Raw genomic sequence first — 19,571 nt, 5'->3', positions numbered from 1 at the left:
TATTTTTATACACCTTGACCTCATAGCAGTATTTGACATCTTTGACCACCCCCTTCTTCTCCAAAACCTCTACTCTGTTGGGTTTTGTGACTAATCATTTTCCTGGTTTATCTCCTACTTGTTCAACAGCTCTTTCTATCTAATTGTACCTCCACTTCCCCTATCCTTCCCCTTGTTGTACCCCAAAGTTCTGACCTTGGCCTCCTTCTTTTCTTCCTGTACACATATTTCCTTGGTAAGTGTATCAGTTCCTGGATTTCAATACCACCTCTATACTAACAATACCCAACTTTGCATTGCTTTCCTGAACTTCTCTCCCTCTGTCCTCTCCCATGTCACCTCCTGCCTGTCAGCTATCTCATCTGGGTGGTACAACACTTTCTGAAACTTAATTTTTCAAAAACTGAACTCATCCTTTTTCTTCCAGCCAAGGTCCCCTCTACTCCCACCTTCACCATCTCTGTTGACATGTCCCACACTGCTCCAATCCCCAAGGCCAATGTCTAGGTGTCATCCTTGACTGTGTCCTTTTCTTCCCCCACATCCAATACCTTTCAAAATACTGCCTTTACCATCTTTGTAATATTTCCAGAATCAGACCCTTTCTCAATGTAAACTGTCCCTTTCTGGCCCTCCTAACTCCTGCCTCGTCCCTCTCCAGTCTGTCCTCAACACTGCTGCCTGCCTCATTTTCCTATCTTGTCACTCTACCTCTTCTGCCCCTCCTTGCCAGTCACTCTACTGTCACTCCATACTAGTTAGAATTAAATTCCTCTCTCTCACCTACAGTACAAAGCTCTCAACCTCACCGCTCCTCCCTACAGCTACAGCCTCGTTTCCTCACATACTTCCTCCAATCTTCTTCACTCTGCTGATGATTGCCACATCACATTCTAACTCATGATTTCTCTCAGGCTGCTCCTGACTCTGAAATATGGTGCCTGGCTCCATTAGACTTATATCCAGGCTCCCAATCTTCAATTGTACTCTTAACATTTTTTAGTTCTTCATTCTAGCTTATTGCCCCTCCACATAATCTGCAGTCTCTGTCATCTTCTATTGGGTCAACACATATCCCCTATAGATTGTAAGCATCTCTCAGCAGGGGATGTAGTCAGCATCCTGACACAAAGAATGCCGGAGATCAGAATCCCGGCGCCGGAATCCCAATAGGAGTCAGAATATTGGCTTCAGAATCCTGGCAGCTGTGATCCCATCGTAAGTATTAGGGTAAGGTTTAAGGTTACTGGTTAGGGTTAGACACTAGGGGGAGGGCTAGGGTTAGGCTGCGTGAGGGGAGGGTTAGGCTGCGTGGGGAGGGGAGGGGTAGGGTTAGGCTGCTGGAAGGGAGGGCTAGGGATAGGCTGCGGGAGGGTTAGGGTTAGGCTGCAGGAGGGGAGGGTTAGGGTTTGACTGCGGGAGGGGAGGGTTAGGGTTAGGCTGCGGGAGGGGTGGGCTACAGAAAGGTTGGTTATGGTTAGGAGAAGGGTAAAATTTTTTGCCTACATGCATCTGGATTTCCACAGTCAGGATTCTGGTGCCGGGATTCTGACCAGCGACATTGTGTGTGCCTGGATCGTCTACCCAACCCCTAGCATAGCCCTCTGTCTTTTGTCAATATGGACCTACATTGATTTATTTACTGTCTGTATTATTTATTTATGTATCCTGTTATCAATTTTGGAATGGGTATAGCTTATCAAAATTCAGAATATCAACAAGCACAAGGTGGACAGCTGTATGTTGAAATCGATGTACATTACTCGGGATAAAAGTGCATGGAAAAATAGCGTATTCCTGCACATACAGATGTGTCTTCTTCATATACTGTACATATATATCCTTTTTATGCAATATGGCGCAAGACATGCTGTTACTGAAAATTGATAACAGATTTCTCCACATATATCTTGCTTCCTCACACATTAAACAGTCGTGCCATGACATGGTATGGCTCGGTAGTGCCGGGCGTCTTTTCATGCAACTTTTCCCCTTCAAATGCGTCTTATTCGCAAAGTGATGCAAAAATAGGATGCACAAGCCGCTTCTGCTGATTAAAATGATATGCGGCATGCCTATATTCTGTGTGCAACTGCCGCTGTATCTGCATGCAAAATGCTTTACAGTGTCACAGCCGCTGTCACTGTAACATAGTATTTCGCATGCAGATACACCCAAGATCGCGCACAGAATATAGGCATGCCGCATATCATCTTAATCAGCAGAAGCGGCTTGTGCATCCTATTCACTTTTGTATTCAAATAAGATGCTTTTAACCGTAAAAATATGCACAATAAAATGCTCAGCGCTAATGAGTCGCACGGCGCTCACGTGTTGTTTAACGCGACTTTTAGCGCACGGAAATAAGATGTATGTGGACACATCTGTATACAGTATGAGATCACCCAGTCACATTACCATTCTGCCTCTCTGGTGATAAGTATAGATATGTTTGGAATGCGTATGACTCTGCATGCTTACATTTATGTGCACTCATTTTCACAGTATGTGCACTGCTGCGCAAACTGCTGTATATTCAACACTGCACCAGTCCCTTGTGAATCTACATATAAACATATTTGGTATAGGTCATAGGCAAATGCAGGGGGGGTTCCAGTTGCCCAGAAACCCCCCAGCTGGGGGCTCAAATCATGACCACAATATCAGTAGTATGTAATATAATTTTACTAGTGCAGCAACTGCTACATGCAGTATAAGGAATGGAACAGACTGCTGCACGTGCCCAGTGCCAGCAGCTTTTCCTACTGCTGTGTGTGTAGCAATGGTCATCCCAGTTGCCTGGAGGCAAGATAAATTTTGGCGCAGCTCCCCCCCCTCCCCGGTGGTGTAAGGTGGTAATGATGTGAGGTTGTCTTACTAGGACTTTACCCGTTCTGCCAACCTTGGCAGGCAAAGAGTTGCACCCTCTGCACTGGCCCTTCACTGAGTTGTCAGCGACGCTCCTCAGCTTGCTAAGCGCCGGATCCTCTATTGCCTTTCATCACTGGCTTAACCAGTGATCGCGCTGAGCATCAAAATATGTGGGTCCCAGGAAATGGGGTCCTACCTGACCATTTCATCATAATTTATGCTTTAGAGCTCCCCATATGCGCCTCAAACCTCCACACATGCCACCACACTCCCCCACATACCCCTAGAATGCCCATCTGATACCCCCAATAGCATCAGTTTTGTACATAGAGGTCAGACTGCAGTACCCATTGACAGTAATGGGGACTGCAGTCTTCTGCCGTAGTTAGCCTTCTGCAGGAGATTTCTGTGAAATCTTCTGCATTAGACTGTCTTACATAGCGGTGATACATTAAATTATGCAAAAACTGTAGTTTCTGTATAATTTTATGAAATACCGCAAACTAATAAATACATTTTAAGAATATACCAAAAAGATTTTCTTCTCTTACCTTTGAACAAAAATGCTCAAAGAATTCTCTGCTTCTAGCTGTGCACTCTTCTGTCCTTTTATTCTGTGTGAGCTGAATGGAGACAGCTGTGCTCATGCTGCAGGTCCCCATGGCTCCTCTTTTTTTCGATGTGGGGGAGGTGGAGTTGGGGATAGGAGTAGGAGACGGGAAGCCGGCACAGGTGTAGGAGATGGGGAGCAGGTAACATGAGTAGGAGGTGGATAGTTGGAGACAGGAGTAGGAGGTGGGTAGCTGGGAGATTCTACTTAACATTTAACTACCATCATCTAGAAGATAATAACTAGAATCTGATTGGTTGCTATGGGTAACATCTCCACTTCTAAAAACTCTTACTTTAGTAAATTTACCCCCATGGGAGGGAATTCAATTCAGTGCGACAGGAGGGAGCTCCCAAAGCTATTCAATACACCGCGCTGTTTGGCCAGGCAAAGGATTTCTTCTCACACCCCCTAGGGATGCGAGGAGAAATCCGACAAAAGTGTTAGGCGTGCAGCTGTTTTACTGCTTAGCGCAGCGCTAACAGCCAAGCGCCCGGCACTTTAGTCAGAGAATGCCGGTTCTCATGCCCTAACACCCTTGTTAAGATGCGAGAACCGTCATTCTCCGACATAACAGCGCACTGAATTGAATACCTGCGGGAGTTCCCTCCCGGCGCTATTCAATTCCCGTTGGATTGAAATCCCCCATTGACTCTGGAGTACAGAAGAACACCTTTGCTTAGTTTCAAATCAGGAACTCAACTAACTAACAAACAGGAAACTCCCTCCCAGCATGCCTATCCCCAGAGAAAGTCTCATCCTGCAGGGTCCTAGCAGGATACATATCTACAGGGCAAGCATAGGTCACATGCAATAAGTTTATGTTCATATAATTGTGACAAATATAGATTTTGACACATCTGCAGATATTCCTTTTAAGAGGCACACCTCTCGAAGATATCGGAGGCACAGTAAAAAGATATGCAATGATGATGATGATGATGATGACTGTCAGCTGTGCTAATTGATTGGCTGATTGAATAATGACATCTCCAGGTGAACCATTAATGTTGAGACTATGTTATATCAAACCATGTCCATCTAGTCACAGAGCTTACTGTATGTGACACTTCAGTTCGGACCACTGCAGGTAAGCATACTCCCGCTGGAGTTATAGAGGGGAAAAGAACAGGTGTAGAGGTATTTGCTTACATTTTATATTGAAAATTCTACTTTTGCTTTTATCCATAATTGTTCAAGCAATATTCTCTCTTGAGTATATGATACTTCATTACATTATTATATTGTGTACAAATGTGGTAATTTAACGTTAATGTTTACTGCTAACACTTTCAAGCCACATCTCTAAGAGGTGTACATATACTCATTTATCAGGCCTGAAATACATCTGTATCAAATGCTATTGCTTCTAACGCCTCACATCCACTAGCAGACTTTGAAACGACTGCACGATTACGATATTGTAATCGTGCAGTTGTTTCACAGTTTGTTCTATGCCTACACTGAACGATCAGTCATTCAGTGTAGGCACATCAATCATCCCCTAACATATCGTCAGGTTGGCCAGCATGTTCGGGCGATGATCGATGTCGGAAACGACCAGTGGGAGCGTGCATCGCTGGTTGTTTCCGACATTAATGTGCCTGATTCATGCACGATTCATGAGCGATTGAACGATAACGCTATCGTTATCGTTCATAGAAATCGGCAAGTGGACGTTTGCCTTTAGTGGATGTGTTTGACTCAGCAAATGCAAATTTTTTACATGCATCTGATACTGCCTACTTTTTCCCAGCCTACCAGATACCTCCCTCTTCCCAGTGAAAATGGTGTACAATGGTTTGATGCTGCAATTCACAATTAATCGCGTTTTCATGACACTCTTTACCCACAAATGGCACAACTTTTCAAAATGTTTGGGGGTGCCCCTCCAAATGACTGAAAAATGGTCAACATAGAGATGGTTAGTGGCAGCACAAATATTTGGGGTGCTTAAGCACCCATAGCAGCAGCTGGCTCCTATGATTCAACATGGCACCATGCCAGGGGAGAATGACATATAAAATGAGCTCTAAAATGCCCTGGGCAAAACAATATATAATGTTCCATAAATGCCCTGCTGTGTAAAAGAAGATATACAGTAATGTTCTTATATTGTTGTTTTCTTTGCATTCTGCATGGAATTTCAATGGAAAGTTTGTAATATTGTGATATGTAATATTATTTTGGAGGCAAAAGAAAATGTTTGGATCTGCATATTAGAATGACAACGCAATATATGCAATTTGGTAATTGTACGAGTATTCCAGATGATAGTAACATGAATCTAAATTTATCATAGGTTACAAAAGAAGGTGTTATTTCTTAAGTTTTACTGCTCCCTTCGGCAATGAAGAAACATGTTTTTTGAAAATGATAATGTAGAGAAGCCTTTGGGTCTGGGACTCTGTCACTGTGTGGGAAGCTCTAGGGCAGCCTGTGAACCACTTAAAGAAGATTTAGCACTTTCTCTGCTGTTCATAATTATTGGAATGCATTTCAAATGGCTCCACATACCTTCACCGCACTGCAATGGTCTATTTTTGTACTGTTTTGAAAAAAATAAAAATATGGCCCCATTTTGTTACTGTAACCAGCATATACTTACAGTATGCCATAAATAATCACATAAAAAAACGATATTCACTTTTCACGTTATTTCTGCAAAATTATGACTTCTAAAACACATACTGCAGATCTATTCTTATCATCACCATCACCACCACAATCTCCCTACTAATTGCTTACCAAATAGTTTCTACATGTATGATTGTTAATCCATTATTTTTTTATTTCTATACATATTGCTTAGCACTGTACAATCATGAAATGTTATTTAGGTGCATCAGTCCCTGTCACTGTGGAGCTTACAAGTACAACAGACATGTAAACACAAGTATATTTGGGTTTAGTTTAATTTAGTAACTTACCAACACCAACTGGGCCATTGAGAATATATTATTTAATTGCAAGTATGTAATTATGTAATTTGTGGGTTATAATTATTATGTATATATTATTTATAAATATATATTTGTGAGCTTTGTACTTATTTGACATCTTAGTACTTTGTAATGTTATTGTATGTCTTATGCACTATGTACAGCACTATGGAACTCTTGTTGTGCCATATAAATAAAATATAATGTTACAAAAACACTGGAAAGGTTGTTAGATGTCGTCAGAAGCTGATTAGCAGCTTTGGTTGCCAGACCACCTGTGAGAGGCTGATAAAGTATGTGTCAGTCTCTGCAGTCAGTCTCTCACTAGCCTAGGGAACAGGCTAGTGAAAGATAATGAGAGACACTGAGATAGATGCATGTAAGTGCTGTGCTAAAGACTTCTATTTTGTGAAAGGGATGTTAGGTCCTTACACTGTGTAGTTAGAGCAGCCCAGGATTTATATTTACTGTATGTTTTGTTTATTTTTGTGCTGCTAATAAAACTAGCTGTGGATACGTGTACCAAGGCTCTGGAATGGTGTACTGCCACAATAATAATAATATAGTTATATTTTTAATCAACTCTATAGCACAGTATTGGTCTAGGAAGCAAGGGGCAAAATAATTACGAAAAAAAGGCACACTAGGTTCTACTCAATGGATTTGGGCCTCATTCTATTCAAATGGTAAGCAGGAGTTCAGTATGTAATTCATGTATGAGCAAGTCACAAACAGAAGCAAACAAAATGTGGCTATTTAAAGATCCAAACAGGAAACCAGATAACCTCCCGTAATTGCCTGCTTGGCTAAGGGAAGTTTGCAAAGCAAATTGCGACAAGGTCAGATTCTACAACAATGTTGACCACTGAGTTAACGTGCTGCGGAAAGGATACTGGCTAGAACAGGACTATTCTATAACGCAATAAAAATGGTCAGCCACAATGGACTCTTCCAAGGTTCAGTGCCTCCTCTTAATAAACTTGGTGAAGTTTGGATGTACTGAACTAAGTCATGGTGGATTGTGTTTGTCTTATAAAGATACTAGGTATAAGAAAAAGAGGGTAGTTTTTATGCATAAACAAAGATTAGTACAGTATCTTGTATGCCAGTGATCATGTTTAAACCTACACATACACCTTAAGTTTATCTGGAAAATGGACAGAAACGTTCATGCAGACAAATTGGTTAAATCCATTTGAATTAACCAATTTGTCTGAACGAAAGTTTTTTCCGTATTCCTGGGGTTTGGGAGCAAATACTTGATTGTCATTTGCTCCCTTACATTGTCAGATTTCCATTCCAACCTGCCAACTAGTTGAATTATTGGACAGATAATCAGGGTGTACGGCCAGTTTGTTAGCCCTCCTGAGCAGCCAAATTGTAACAGCTGTGTACGTGAAACAGTAGTTTCCTGCTAGTGACTTTTGCTAGCAAACCTGAAGCACATGGTCTATTGGGAATAAAAATATTCACCCAGACCCCTGCAAAGAAGCTAGAGGCTATATTTACTAAAGTGAGAGTTTTTAGAAGTGGAGATGTTGCCCATAGCAACCAATCAGATTCTACTTAACATTTAACTAGCACCTTCTAGAAGATAATAGCTAGAATCTGATTGGTTGCTATGGGCAACATCTCCACTTCTAAAAACTCATATTTTAGTAAATTCACCCCTAAGACTTAGCTGCTAAGCAGCCACAACATATAGCCCTCCAGGCAAACATTCACTAAAGCACCGATGCAGATTCACAGACAGGTACAGGTTCATAAATGGGAAAGTAAATTGTGGTCATGGCATAGCCAAGGGATTGATGGATTAATACCCTAAAAACCACACAAAATACTCTGCTTACTTACAATGAGTATACGCCTGTGAGCAGCACCCTCTTTCTGCTATGTCAGTCTTTTAATTAATATACCCAGTCTAAACGTCTATAGACCATTAATTAGTGACATCATAGGTGTATTTATGATGGGTGCAGAGTGTGCGGTGGGCCCCACGTCGCACAGCCTGCACCCATAGAATAGTGCCATCTTCCCAGGGACATTTTCGGGAAGATGGTGCCATGCAGTGAACGCAAAGACAACCTTTTGATCTCTTGCATACATGCGCCATCTTCCTGAATATAACAGGGATGATGGCACTGAGGAAGAGGAGTGACTCGTTTGCTTGCACAGTTTAAGATGCAGGGCTGGAGTGGCTGCTCAGAGGAGAGGGCCCACTGCATTCTGGCCCCCTCAGGCAGTAATACTCCCCTGAGTGACATCTATATGTTTGTGGGTTTGTTTGTACAACTAAGTTAATTCTGCATCTATTATATTGACTAACAGCATGCCACACCCTACCTATATTTGTTTTATGTACCGTTGGGCAGCAGAGGCCGCAATATCCTGTAACTGACTCTAAGCATAGGTGCAATGGAGCGCATTGTAATTTGCACAGATCAATGAATAGACAATGCAGGACCTGATTCTCAGTCAGATGCAAAAGGAAATGTGGATGAATCCCGTGGATTTCCACAAACTGTGCATTCGCCAAAGTAAAATTGGCGACGATGTGTGCACTGCTTCAGACATACGCACACTAATAGAGACCGATAGTGCGCATGGATTAATCAGTATGTGAGGTGAGCGCTAAGTGCGCGCAGTGCCGATGTTCTCGTAGTTCAACGTTGCACATGCACAAAATATTCTGAAATCGAGGACAACACACCCCCATTTCCGGGACCCCTGGCCGACCCCACCCACTCCCTGCCCTCAAACAGTCACAGTCTGTCAAACAGAACTCACAGTAGAAGATCGGTGCATGCACAGTACAGATACTGCGCATAGGCCGATCTACCAACATCGGAGTAGTACATTGGGTTGAGTACTATTCTGAATCAGGCCCTAAAAATAACATTCCTCTTGCTATTGGTCAAATGTTACATTCTCTCACTTTGGAAGCTTCTACAGTAACTGTGTATATTACCCAGTACTACTAAAGAGAAGAGGAGCTGATTGTATTCTAGCCCTGCTGCAATGGCGATCAAACTATCTTGCCCATTGGCTACAAATGTATTTGCTTTGGTGTATGATGTGTGCCATTTAATGGGTTAACATGAACGTACAGTAAACAGATTCCCAACACTGGGTTCTGCAGCTTTTCAAGATGTGATGAGTCAAAAGTTTGCAATGTGCTACAAAAATGTTACCAATTTGGTATGCACCATCTGAGGAGGCTTTACTTGTAAAACTTGTGGTTCTTGGCTAAAGCACTTTGCCTTAGCATACTGTAGTACTGGCTTTCTGTGTTTATAGATTTGACATCTTCACAACGAGCTACAGTATGTAGCCCATTTATAAAGCCTTGGGTTGTGATCTGCTGCTATATTTGCCAAGCACTCATATGATACACCCCCATGTGTCACGTGCCTGTGTTTGTATACTCCCGTGTTTCCCAAATCCAGGTGTATGCAGTGCACGGAATGCAGGTGTAAAACCCCCAATTTGGTGGGATGTCACTGTGTGGATCGTACCTGCTTACTGCACTTCCAGAACATTCCCCAACACAGGGCAGCATATAAAAGTCCAAGAATTTGGGGGTTCTTATGGGGTATCACATACACCCAGGCTAAAATCTTGCGTGTTCTCACGCAGTAAACAAACTTGCATAGTCCAGCAAAGAACAGTCTCTTGTACATTACTGCTTGATCACCAACATAAAATGTAATGCTGTTATGTAAAGACAGATATGGACATGCATACAGTAACCTAACATGGTAAGGACAATACACCTTTGTTGCATTTTCTAGACCTATATATAGCCTGCTGCAACATGAAAGTGAACTCCTCACCGCTTGTAGTGGTGTACTCACTATCTGGGCCATGTTTCTTTGGGTAAAGATATGTCACAACTAGGGGTGAGCGGGTTCGGATTTCTGAAATCCGAACCCCCCCGAGCCCCCCCGATCCGAGTCCGATCCGAGTCAGGCTCGACTTTTCCCGCCTGACTCGGATCTGAAATCGAGGCAAAACGTCATCTTCCCGCCTTCCGAGTCTCGCGGGTTTTGGATCCTATATAAGGTACACACGTCGGCGCCATTTTCTCACTCGGCTGTGGACAGTGAAGAGGGAGGGTGGGAGTTAGGGCTGTGTAGTGTAGTGTAGTGTAGTGCTGCTGTTGTCCACTACTTCAAAGTCCATAGGGGCTGGCTGTGTTGTGCTGTGCTGCTGTTGTTAATAGGGGCTGTGTCCACTACTTCAAAGTCCATAGGGGCTGGCTGGACTGTGTTGTGCAGTCAGTTCTCCATAGGGGCTGTGTCCACTCCAAAGTCCTGTGCAGTGTCCCAGTCCTAAAGGAGTGCTGTAGTGTTGTCCAGGGGGTGCTCTGTCCATCAGGGGTGCTCCCCCCAAGTGCTAAAAAAATAATATATTTTCTGTGTTTGTGAATTGTGTGCGCAGTAGCCGCACGTGCATCAACAAAGTAGTGCCAAGCGTGCGCCTGTGTCATAAGTAAAGGGCCGGCTGGCTTGACCGTTAAGGGTGCTGTAACCCCCGAAAGTACACTCCAGTCCAAACCAAAAAAAAAATTATTTTCTGTGTTTGTGAATTGTGTGCGCAGTAGCCGCACGTGCATCAACAAAGTAGTGCCAAGCGTGCGCCTGTGTCATAAGTAAAGGGCCGGCTGGCTTGACCGTTAAGGGTGCTGTAACCCCCGAAAGTACACTCCAGTCCAAACCAAAAAAAAAATTATTTTCTGTGTTTGTGAATTGTGTGCGCAGTAGCCGCACGTGCATCAACAAAGTAGTGCCAAGCGTGCGCCTGTGTCATAAGTAAAGGGCCGGCTGGCTTGACCGTTAAGGGTGCTGTAACCCCCGAAAGTACACTCCAGTCCAAACCAAAAAAAATATTATTTTCTGTGTTTGTGAATTGTGTGCGCAGTAGTCGCACGTGCATCAACAAAGTAGTGCCAAGCGTGCGCCTGTGTCATAAGTAAAGGGCCGGCTGGCTTGACCGTTAAGGGTGCTGTAACCCCCGAAAGTACACTCCAGTCCAAACCAAAAAAAAAATTATTTTCTGTGTTTGTGAATTGTGTGCGCAGTAGCCGCACGTGCATCAACAAAGTAGTGCCAAGCGTGCGCCTGTGTCATAAGTAAAGGGCCGGCTGGCTTGACCGTTAAGGGTGCTGTAACCCCCGAAAGTACACTCCAGTCCAAACCAAAAAAAATATTATTTTCTGTGTTTGTGAATTGTGTGCGCAGTAGTCGCACGTGCATCAACAAAGTAGTGCCAAGCGTGCGCCTGTGTCATAAGTAAAGGGCCGGCTGGCTTGACCGTTAAAGGGTGCTGTAACCCCCAAGTACACTCCAGTCCAAACCAAAAAAAAAATTATTTTCTGTGTTTGTGAATTGTGTGCGCAGTAGCCGCACGTGCATCAACAAAGTAGTGCCAAGCGTGCGCCTGTGTCATAAGTAAAGGGCCGGCTGGCTTGACCGTTAAGGGTGCTGTAACCCCCGAAAGTACACTCCAGTCCAAACCAAAAAAAAAATTATTTTCTGTGTTTGTGAATTGTGTGCGCAGTAGCCGCACGTGCATCAACAAAGTAGTGCCAAGCGTGCGCCTGTGTCATAAGTAAAGGGCCGGCTGGCTTGACCGTTAAAGGGTGCTGTAACCCCCGAAAGTACACTCCAGTCCTAACCAAAAAAAAATTATTTTCTGTGTTTGTGAATTGTGTGCGCAGTAGCCGCACGTGCATCAACAAAGTAGTGCCAAGCGTGCGCCTGTGTCATAAGTAAAGGGCCGGCTGGCTTGACCGTTAAGGGTGCTGTAACCCCCGAAAGTACACTCCAGTCCAAACCAAAAAAAAAATTATTTTCTGTGTTTGTGAATTGTGTGCGCAGTAGCCGCACGTGCATCAACAAAGTAGTGCCAAGCGTGCGCCTGTGTCATAAGTAAAGGGCCGGCTGGCTTGACCGTTAAGGGTGCTGTAACCCCCGAAAGTACACTCCAGTCCAAACCAAAAAAAATATTATTTTCTGTGTTTGTGAATTGTGTGCGCAGTAGTCGCACGTGCATCAACAAAGTAGTGCCAAGCGTGCGCCTGTGTCATAAGTAAAGGGCCGGCTGGCTTGACCGTTAAGGGTGCTGTAACCCCCGAAAGTACACTCCAGTCCAAACCAAAAAAAAAATTATTTTCTGTGTTTGTGAATTGTGTGCGCAGTAGCCGCACGTGCATCAACAAAGTAGTGCCAAGCGTGCGCCTGTGTCATAAGTAAAGGGCCGGCTGGCTTGACCGTTAAGGGTGCTGTAACCCCCGAAAGTACACTCCAGTCCAAACCAAAAAAAATATTATTTTCTGTGTTTGTGAATTGTGTGCGCAGTAGTCGCACGTGCATCAACAAAGTAGTGCCAAGCGTGCGCCTGTGTCATAAGTAAAGGGCCGGCTGGCTTGACCGTTAAAGGGTGCTGTAACCCCCAAGTACACTCCAGTCCAAACCAAAAAAAAAATTATTTTCTGTGTTTGTGAATTGTGTGCGCAGTAGCCGCACGTGCATCAACAAAGTAGTGCCAAGCGTGCGCCTGTGTCATAAGTAAAGGGCCGGCTGGCTTGACCGTTAAGGGTGCTGTAACCCCCGAAAGTACACTCCAGTCCAAACCAAAAAAAAAATTATTTTCTGTGTTTGTGAATTGTGTGCGCAGTAGTCGCACGTGCATCAACAAAGTAGTGCCAAGCGTGCGCCTGTGTCATAAGTAAAGGGCCGGCTGGCTTGACCGTTAAAGGGTGCTGTAACCCCCGAAAGTACACTCCAGTCCTAACCAAAAAAAAATTATTTTCTGTGTTTGTGAATTGTGTGCGCAGTAGCCGCACGTGCATCAACAAAGTAGTGCCAAGAGTGCGCCTGTGTCATAAGTAAAGGGCCGGCTGGCTTGACCGTTAAGGGTGCTGTAACCCCCGAAAGTACACTCCAGTCCAAACCAAAAAAAAAATTATTTTCTGTGTTTGTGAATTGTGTGCGCAGTAGCCGCACGTGCATCAACAAAGTAGTGCCAAGCGTGCGCCTGTGTCATAAGTAAAGGGCCGGCTGGCTTGACCGTTAAGGGTGCTGTAACCCCCGAAAGTACACTCCAGTCCAAACCAAAAAAAAATTATTTTCTGTGTTTGTGAATTGTGTGCGCAGTAGCCGCACGTGCATCAACAAAGTAGTGCCAAGCGTGCGCCTGTGTCATAAGTAAAGGGCCGGCTGGCTTGACCGTTAAGGGTGCTGTAACCCCCGAAAGTACACTCCAGTCCAAACCAAAAAAAATATTATTTTCTGTGTTTGTGAATTGTGTGCGCAGTAGTCGCACGTGCATCAACAAAGTAGTGCCAAGCGTGCGCCTGTGTCATAAGTAAAGGGCCGGCTGGCTTGACCGTTAAGGGTGCTGTAACCCCTGAAAGTACACTCCAGTCCAAACCTAAAAAAAAATTATTTTCTGTGTTTGTGAATTGTGTGCGCAGTAGCCGCACGTGCATCAACAAAGTAGTGCCAAGCGTGCGCCTGTGTCATAAGTAAAGGGCCGGCTGGCTTGACCGTTAAAGGGTGCTGTAACCCCCGAAAGTACACTCCAGTCCAAACCAAAAAAAAATTATTTTCTGTGTTTGTGAATTGTGTGCGCAGTAGCCGCACGTGCATCAACAAAGTAGTGCCAAGCGTGCGCCTGTGTCATAAGTAAAGGGCCGGCTGGCTTGACCGTTAAAGGGTGCTGTAACCCCCAAAGTACACTCCAGTCCAAACCAAAAAAAAATTATTTTCTGTGTTTGTGAATTGTGTGCGCAGTAGCCGCACGTGCATCAACAAAGTAGTGCCAAGAGTGCGCCTGTGTCATAAGTAAAGGGCCGGCTGGCTTGACCGTTAAAGGGTGCTGTAACCCACAAAGTACACTCCAGTCCAAACCAAAAAAAAAATTATTTTCTGTGTTTAGCCGCACGTATATATCAAATCGATATAACATAAATGGAGGACCAAACTTTCTCCGATAAAAATAAAATAGAGAAAGATCAAGAACCACTTCCTCCTAGTGCTGAAGCTGCTGCCACTAGTCATGACATAGACGATAACATGCCATCAACGTCGTCTGCCAAGGCCGATGCCCAATGTCATAGTAGAGGGCACATACAATCCCAAATGGCAAAGTTCAGGAAAATGACCTTGAAAAAGACATTTAAATCAGCTGAAGAGAAACGTAAACTTGCCAATATGCCATTTACGACACGGAGTGGCAAGGAACGGCTAAGGTCGATCCCTAGTATGTTCATGACTAGTGGTTCAGCTTCACATGACGATGGAAGCACTCCTCCCACTAAAAAAATCAAAAGAGTTAAGCTGGCAAAAGCACAGCGAAGAACTGTGCTTTCTAAGAAGATATCACAAATCCCCAAGGAGAGTCCAAGTGTGGTGGTGGTTGCGATGCCTGACCTTCCCAGCACTGGACGGGAAGAGGTGGCTCTTTCCACCATTTGCACGCCCCCTGCAAGTGCTGAAAGGAGCACCCACAGTCCACTTGCTGATATGCAAATTGAAGATGTCACTGTTGAAGTACAACAGGATGAGGATACTGGTGTAGCTGGCGCTGAGGAGGAAGTTGGCGAGGAGGATTCTGATGGTGATGTGGTTTGTTTAAATCAGGCTCCGGGGGAGACAGTTGTTGTCCGTGGGATGAAAAAGCCCATCACGGTCATGCCTGGGCAGAAGACCAAACATTCCACCTCTTTGGTCTGGCAATATTTCTATCCAAATCCGGACAACAACTGTCTTGCCATATGTACCATATGTAAAGGTGAAATAAGTAGGGGTAGGGACGTCAACCACCTAGGAACATCCTCCCTTATACGGCACCTGCAGCGCGTTCATAAAAAGTTACTGTCAAGTTCAGAAACTTTGGCTCAGACCGTAAGCAGTCCAGGGACACCTAAATCCCGTTGTCCTGTTGTATCCAAGCGCCTGCAAACCACACCGTCAACTCCCTCCTCGTCAATTTCCTCCTTAGTCAGGATCGGAAGTAGTCCTGCAGGCCATATCACTGGCATGACTGACTCTCCTATCCGGGATTCCTCCGGAGGATCCTGCATTGCTACGCCTACTGCTGCCGCTGCTGCTGTTGCTGCTGCTGCTGGGAGTCGTTCATCATCCCAGAGAGGAAGTAGGAACACCACTACTTTTACTAAACAATTGACCCTCCAACAGTCCTTAGCGAGGAGGATGAAGTACGACAGCAGTCATCCTGAAGCAAAACGTATAACTGAGGCCTTGACTGCTATGTTGGTGTTAGACGTGCGTCCGGTATCCGCCATTAGTGCAGTGGGATTTAGACAATTGATGGAGGTAGTGTGTCCCCGGTTCCAAATCCCGTCTAGATTCCACTTCACTAGGCAGGCGATACCGAGACTGTACAGAAACGTCAGAAAAAGTGTCCTCAGTGTCCTGAAAAATGCCGTTGTACACAATGTCCACTTAACCACGGACATGTGGACAAGTGGAACAGGGCAGACTAAGGACTATATGACTGTGACAGCCCACTGGGTAGATGTATCACCTTACGCAGCAACAGCAGCAGCGTCACCAGTAGCAGCATCTCAGAAACGCCAGCTCGTTACAAGGCAGGCTACGCTGTGTATCACCGGTTTCAGTAAGAGGCACACCGCCGACAACCTCTTAGAGAAACTGAGGGAAATCATCGCCCAGTGGCTTACCCCACTTAGACTCTCCTGGGGATTTGTGATATCTGACAACGCCACCAATATTGTGCGGGCATTACATCTGGGCAAATTCCAGCACGTCCCATGTTTTGCTCACACAATAAACTTGGTGGTGCAGAATTTTCTGAAAAGCGACAGGGGCGTGCAGGAGACGCTTTGGGTGGCCCGAAAAATTTCTGGCCACTTTCGCCATTCAGCGACTGCGTGCCGAAGACTGGAGCGCCAGCAAACACTCTTGAACCTGCCCCGCCATCACCTGAAGCAAGAGGTTGTGACGCGGTGGAACTCAACCCTCTATATGCTTCAGAGGATGGAGGAGCAGCAAAAGGCCATACAAGCCTATACATCCACCTATGACATAGGCAAAGGAGGGGGTATGCACCTGACTCAAGCGCAGTGGAGAATGATTTCCGTGTTGTGCAAGGTTCTTCAGCCCTTCGAACTTGCCACACGTGAAGTCAGTTCAGACACTGCCAGCTTGAGTCAGGTCATTCCCCTCATCAGGCTTTTGCAGAAGCAGCTGGAGAAAGTGAAGGAGGAGCTAAGACGGAGCGATTCCGCTCGGCATGTGGGACTTGTGGATGAAGCCCTTCATTCGCTTTGCCAGGATTCCAGGGTGGTCAATCTGTTGAAATCAGACCACTACATTTTGGCCACCGTGCTCGATCCTAGGTTTAAAGCCTATGTGGTGTCTCTCTTTCCGGCCGACACAAGCCTGCAGAGGTGCAAAGACCTGCTGGTGAACACACTGTCAGCTGAAGCGGAACGTGACACGTCAACGGCTCCTTCTTCATTTTCTCCCGCAACTGGGGCTGCCAGGAAAAAACTTAGGTATCCTAAGCAACCCGCTGGCGGTGATGCAGGGCAGGCAGGACCAAGTTTGGACATCTGGTCCGGACTGAAGGACCTGGCAACAATTTCTGACATGTCTACTGTCACTGCATATGATACTGTCACCATTGACAGAATGGTGGAGGATTACATCGGTGACAGCATCCAAGTAGGCATGTCAGACAGTCCATACCTGTACTGGCAGGAAAAAGAGGCAATTTGGAGGCCCCTGTACAAACTGGCTCTATTTTACCTGAGTTGCCCCCCCTCCAGTGTGTACTCCGAAAGAGTGTTTAGTGCAGCCGGGAACCTTGTCAGCGAAAGGCGTAGGAGGTTGCTTCCACAGAATGTGGAGAAGATGATGTTCATCAAAATGAATTATCAGCTCTTCCAGGGAGACCAGCCTCCAGAACGTACAGAGGGACCTGTGGTGGTGGATTCAAGTGGGGACGAGTTAATACTTTGTGAGGATGAGGATGTACACACTGAAGAGGGTGAGGAATCGGTGGATGAGGAGGATGAGGATGACATCTTGCCTCCGTAGAGCCAGTTTGTGCAGGGACACATTAATTGCCAGCTTGTTTTGTGGGGGCCCAAACGAACCAATCATTTCAGCCACAGTTGTGTGGCAGACCCTGGCGCTGAAATGATTGATTTGTTAAAGTGTGCATGTCCTGTTTATACAACATAAGGGTGGGTGGGAGGGCCCAAGGACAATTCCATCTTGCACCTCTTTTTTTCTTTGCATTATGTACAGTTTGGGGCCTAGTTTTTCTAACTGCCATCCTGTCTGCCACTGCAGTGTCACTCCTAGATGGGTCACGTGTTTGTGCCGCCCACTCGTGTCGCTTAGCATAGTCATCCAGCTACCTCGGTGCAACCTTTTGGACATAAAAACACTATTGTGAGGTGTGAGGTGTTCAGAATAGACTGGAAATGAGTGGAAATTAAGGTTATTGAGGTTAATAATAGCATAGGAGCAGAAAAACCTACAAATTCTGTGATTTTAGCTGTTTTTATGCTTTTTTTCAAAAAAATACAGATCCAAAACACAAAACCCAGAACCCAAAACACGGAAGGGTGGTTTTGGCAAAACCAATCCAGATCCAAAACACGAAGAAAGATCCAGATCCAAAACCAAAACACAAAACACGAAAAGTGGCCGGTGCACACCCCTAGTCACAACCTCTTTAGCTACACTAGGGGTTTCTACAGGGACATTAGATTCAGACTGAGACATAACCAAATCTGGGCTATTGGGTTTAAGGGGATCCGATCCCTCTGCTACGGCCATGTACATCATTCCTTCAGTGTCCTTTTTTTGGTCAGTGGTACTTGAATCTGCTTGAATGGGGTCAGCCGTACTGGAATTGGTACTTTCCACTTTCAGTCTGCTCTCACGTACCGGCTCTGGAGGGGGTTGCGGCCTAACTACATCCTGCAGGCTCGGTTGCACCATTTCACTAGGTTCCTTCACATCCCGATCATCTCTTTGCCCCAAGGATTCACTCTGCTCTGGGACATTGGGATCTTGCTGTCTGTGTTCAGCTGGTATCATCTGGTGATATGATAGGTGCCGACAGTCCGGTAAGACTGTGGAAGATCATCGTTCCATCTATCAGTTGCACTTTCAACTGCTCTTGTCCTTTCTCCACCTTGGCTGTATTGATCATGTTGCTGAGAATTATGTAGAGTATCTCCATGACATGGATAGCGCCAATGTTGCCTGCGATTTGTTGCAAATGTGCTGCCTCATACCGGAACACCACCTGGACCAGTCACGTTAACGGCTTTTATGCCTTTCTTTCCATTCACCAATTCAAATTCGACCATTTTGCCACTTCTCAGGCTTCGGAAACACTTTTCAGGGATGGTCTTCTTAATGGCTGTATAATGTACGTATACTCTTCTTTTGGTGTCTGTTCTTTTTATGAATCCGTATCCACGTGGTACACTGAACCACATGACATGACCCAATAGTCTTCTTGGGCTGATTTGCTTATCGTCAATGGCATACGATACATTAGACACTGTAGTTTGGTCCTGTCTTACTGCAATTAGACCTACATCTCTTCTTGAGGGCTGTCAACAGTTCCGCTCAATGTGACCGCTTCGTCTGCATCGTCGACATATTCGAGTGTCGAATTGATTAATTACTCGCCTTCTGGTCTCTCGGGAAACATCCTATAAGGGTTGGTTTTGCACTCTGCGGTCTGGATACCACTCCTCACGTCTGGTTACAGCCCGTTTCTGTCTAAGGTCTCTTATCTCCTTTCTCATCTCAGTGAGCCACTGGTTGAGTCCTGCAACCCTGTCAGTCATTTCCCTGATCCTGTTGTCGTCTGCAGCTGGGTTGCCTTCTCGCAGTTCCATGGTCGATCCTGTTCGTAGACACCAAAATGTAACACCCCCAATTTGGTGGGATGTCACTGTGTGGATCGTACCTGCTTACTGCACTTCCAGAACATTACCCAGCACAGGGCAGCATATAAAAGTCCAAGAATTTAGGGGTTCTTATGGGGTATCACACAGGTATCATAAATATTCTCTACAATTACACTACTGTAAAAAAATACAAACAATATAAGCAATTATAATAATG

At 45.1% G+C, this 19,571-nt stretch overlaps 1 pseudogene; it reads right to left on the bottom strand.

The window, feature by feature from the left end:
* The window catches only part of LOC148534714 (uncharacterized), a 169,062-nt pseudogene extending 149,720 nt beyond the window's left edge, over positions 1-19,342 (bottom strand).
* Between the last annotated feature and the right edge of the window lie 229 nt (positions 19,343-19,571).

Source organism: Taudactylus pleione, unplaced genomic scaffold, assembly GCF_031769625.1.
Source record: "Taudactylus pleione unplaced genomic scaffold, aTauple2 ptg000065l, whole genome shotgun sequence".
Taxonomy (NCBI): Eukaryota; Metazoa; Chordata; class Amphibia; order Anura; family Myobatrachidae; genus Taudactylus; species Taudactylus pleione.
The sequence above is the reverse complement of the archived record's forward strand: the minus strand, read 5'-3'. Positions and strand labels throughout refer to the sequence as shown.